Consider the following 4,485-nt stretch of genomic DNA (forward strand, 5'->3'; position numbering starts at 1 on the left):
CACCAAGTTGGGTTTCTTTGATGATGGAGTGTTATCATCTGTAAAGTCATGTTTGCTATGTGTGTCCTACTTAGCTGGTCTGCCTAGGGGCGCTACGTGTTAGACAAAGAACACGAGAACAGAGGTGTCCATGCCAGCCCCTAGATACAGAAACACAATCGACCTCAAAAGCAGTCATGATTATTCCGACATGGCAACTGAAGGAGCTAGCGGGATGCAATGTCTCTACGAATGTCCACGTGCGCACTAACCTCGATAGAAGACCATTGCTCGGCATGTTTGGGATGTTGTTTAAGATCCGGGGAGCGTGGCAGGCTCGGGGCTGTGGAGTGTGAGGCTGTTCGCGAGGGTAAAAGGCTTCGACGTAGTAGACGAAAATCATACTATCATAGTCATCTCAGGTCGAAACATAGTTTCCATAGAAGATTTTTAGTCACTAGCAGGCACTCAGAGGTTTTCCTCAATCATGGAATTATAAACCTCACCAAGCAAGAGAAAACGATAATTACCGACAAACCCATAAGTTGTACACCCTATGTAAAGAAATATCATGAGTACATACCATTTTGCTACAGGTAATGAATAGCACTTGAAATAAGGGCTTGGTGACTCACTAAAAACACACATATTAATTCGGTCTAATCTGTCCGTTGCCTATGCAAACCGCAAGCTCTAGCTGTGCTTAGTCTGCCACCTGCTCTACTTCAGTACTTGGTACTTCAGCCCCTTCTTGTCGTCGGTGGCATTGATGCAGATGATTGAGCCTTGACACGCTTCTCCATTGACCAGCATGTCCACAAGAACTCTCGTCACATTCTTCTTCATCCACCTCTTAATACGCCTTGCGCCATACACCTGCAATACATAGTCCATGCATGCATCGTAAGCGGGACATACAAGACTAAGCAAATTTGTATGATTTGGTTTGGTAAAAATAACATGTACTTACCGTGTCGTGCGATTCCGACCAAATGACGTCCAAGGCGGCATCTGTTGCAAACAAAGAGATGCCCTTGTTAGCTGCCATAGCAACCACACTCTTCATCTGGATTTTCACGATCTCCCTCAGTTCGTCATGAGAAAGCGGCTCAAATATCACAGTTTCACTCAGTTTGCTGATAAAATCAGGCTTAAGGTGTTTCTCAACCTGCAATAACAAGTAAATATGTTGGTCAGCAGGGTGCCCACCGGTACTTTACAAGGGACGGTTTGGCATACCTGTTTCATGAGAAGACCCCGTGCAGTTTCTATGTTTTCTCCGGCCATTCCAGCTGACCAGTGGCGGAGGACGAAAAAAATTTGAGGTGGGGCGGACACTAAGGCGTAAATTAAATTATAATATGCCGCCATTCATAATATGAAAATACCACTAAGATCACTGAATTGTACATTGTCACACTATTTTACCACACAGATCACAAATTTAGAAATCTATTTTTTCCATAAATTTGCACCTTTACTCTTACCTTTGTTGTACCCTTTCTTTTCTTACCCATCTGCTAGATTTCTACGTTTCCCATTCACTGGAAAAAACGCCGACAATAGCCGCACAAATTACAGTAATAAGCACATCTCTCTCACACACATAAAAAAATAGCTAATCAGTAGAAATCCCAATCCCAGCCTAAGCCTCTCTCATCACTCGATCTTTCACAATTTGTCCCATCCCAATCTCTCTCTCAGTCGCTGACCACAATTGCAGCACACAGCCGCCCGCTTCTCACCAAGGCGTGCATAGAGAGCAATCGGGGCGGTGAAGAAAAATCAAGCCAGCGGATGAGAGGGAATCGGGAAACTGCTGTCCTTTTTAAGGGTAAAAGAATGCACCGGTCTTTTTTTTTTGAGGGAAAAGAATGCACCAGTCGGATGGGAAACTGCTGTTGGGGGAGCAATCAGGGCGCTGCTGGCCCTAGTCGCACTGAGGGCCCAAATAATGCGGCCTGCGTTCGCTCGATGGCCCATTCCCTTTTCTCCTTTTTTTTACCTAGCGAGGCAACCAGGAGCCAGCCAGCCAGCGATCCAGCGATGCGTATACCTGTACAAATTGCATCGTACAAAATCAAGGTAGGGCGGGCGCCCAACCTCGCCCTACCGGGTCCTCCGCCTATGCAGCTGACAGGTTCTCTGCTCCTAGATTAGAGCTCATGATTATGACAGTGTTCTTGAAAGATACGTTCCTACCCTTTCCATCAATCAAGTTGCCGTCATCGAGGAGTTGAATGAGGACCTTGAAAATTGAGGAATGTGCCTTATCCACCTCGTCAAAAAGAACGGCACTATACGGTTGGCTCCTGACTTTCTCGGTAAGCTGGTCTTCTTGCTCATAGCTTCAGAAAGTCAAATGGAAAAGTGAGGCACGAGAAGAAAGTTTCGGAAAGAAATACAAGTGCAAAGAGTGTACAAGTTAAACCTTCCAGGTCCTCCAACTAGACAGGACACAGATGCACTGTCAGCATATTCCGACATGTCAAAGTGGACTAGTGTCTTCTCGTTGTCAAAAAGCTTCTCTGCAAGTGCTTTCGCAAGCTCCGTCTTTCCAACACCAGTCGGGCCCAAAAAGAGGAACGAGCCAATTGGTTTGCCAGATTGGTCAAAGCCGACCCTAGAACGTAGAACTTCTTGCGCAACCAAATTAACTGCTTCATATTGTCCAACTACTCTCTCATGCAATCTGTCTACTATGTGGCTGAAATCCTCCTCCTCTCGGCCAAGTGTATTGATCGGAATTTTAGTCCATCGGCCCACAACCTTGATATAACAATAGAACATGACATGAACATCACACTGAAACAGATGAAACTTACTAATATGGATACGATTTGCAAAGAATGCAAATTTACCTATGCAATATGATATGGACCAACAGTTACCTCCTCCACTGCATTTATAGTGCTAGTTTTTTTATCTTTAACTTTTTTTGGTTGATGCAACTTCACAGAAGTGCATGCCTCGTCCATTAGATCAATTGCTTTATCAGGAAATTGGCGGCCTGATAACAATAAAAATCCACAATCTCTTTAATATGCACAAACCTATCGGGAAGTAAATCGAACTAGTTCTGAATGACTTGACGAACATACCTGTAACGTAACGGTCAGCAAGCTGGGCAGCAGCAACAAGAGCGTCGTCCTGAATTGTCAGGCCATGGTGGTCTTGGTACCGCTACTTCAACCCCTGCAGGATGGCAACGGTCGCCTGCACGCTCGGCTCATCGACATCAACCCTTTGGAATCGTCGCTCTAGCACCGCATCCCTTTCTATGTATTTTCGGTACTCTTTCGATGTGGTAGCACCTATGCAACGGATGCGACCACGGGCCAACGCTGGCTTGAGAATGTTGGCAGCGTCCACAGTGCCACCTCTGTCACCAGCTCCAACAATCATGTGCATCTCGTCTATGAAGAGGATCAGCTTTCCGGCCGCATCCTCCGCCTGCTTGACGGCATTCTTCAAGCACTGCTCGAACATGCCACGCCACTGGGTCCCGCGACCATTGCCCCGACATCGAGCTCCACCACGCGAGCCCCGGAGAGCGTGTCGGGAACCGCCCCAGCAGCGATGCGCTGGGCCAGGCCTTCGACGATGGCCGTCTTGCCGACACCGGCCGGTCCGACGAGTGCTGCGCAGTTCTTGGTCCGGCGGCAGATGATGCAGATGATGCGGTCAATCTCGTCGTCGCGGCCGATGACAGGATCAGACGCGCCCGGCGGCCAAGGTCTTGAGGGTGCCCTTCCTCGAGGAGGAGGGCTTCTTCTCTCTCTCGTACAGGTTCCACGCTGTCCAGGATAAACCAACACTAGTAAGGGCCGATACGCCGATTATGGCCATCTCCACCATCCCTTTTATTAAGGCCATGTTTGTCGTCGTTTCGATCGATAAGCTACGTATTCGAAGAAGAGCGACCTGGTTTGAGCTGGCGTGGCTTTGATCGACTGCTTTGTTTCTCATGGGGACGGGGGGTACACGTATATTTATACAGAGCTAGCGCACCTGGTAAACTACCACTAAGCACTAGTCCTACTTGGACACACCTCATGGTGATTGCTCCTAATATAACATGGGCTAACCCATAACAAATTCGGAGTAGTAATCAAATTAACAGGAATTGCTATATTTCTCAACCTATCGATCATCTGTGAAGGAAATTTTTCCCTAATTTTATATGCAGCATACATGTGCAAGGAAGTTTTCCCATGCTGGTACGCCCCAATGGAGTTTCCTTTTATAGTAAAAGCACACGCAAGGAGGCGCTGCAGGGGAGCGTACCGGCGACGCACTAGGTTTCCCAAGTAGCCCAAGCAGAGCGACAAGGGGGTTTGAGTGGGCGTCGAGACTCCGAGTTTCAAGATCACGTATTGATGGAAGGGAAACGTTGGCTTCCGGCGCACCGGCTAGCAATTGGGCCGGTCTCGTGCCTGACGTTCGATCGCCCCGATCCAGCGAACACCACGCAAGCCACGTGTCCTTTGTTGCTCCTGCAGCTGC

The 4,485-nt window shown here is 47.9% G+C and overlaps 1 pseudogene; it reads right to left on the bottom strand.

Moving 5' to 3' along the window:
* Positions 1–657: 657 nt before the first annotated feature.
* On the bottom strand, positions 658–3,803 carry LOC123084362 (chaperone protein ClpB1-like; annotated as a pseudogene).
* Positions 3,804–4,485: the final 682 nt, after the last annotated feature.

Source organism: Triticum aestivum, chromosome 4A, assembly GCF_018294505.1.
Source record: "Triticum aestivum cultivar Chinese Spring chromosome 4A, IWGSC CS RefSeq v2.1, whole genome shotgun sequence".
NCBI classification, from domain to species: Eukaryota; Viridiplantae; Streptophyta; class Magnoliopsida; order Poales; family Poaceae; genus Triticum; species Triticum aestivum.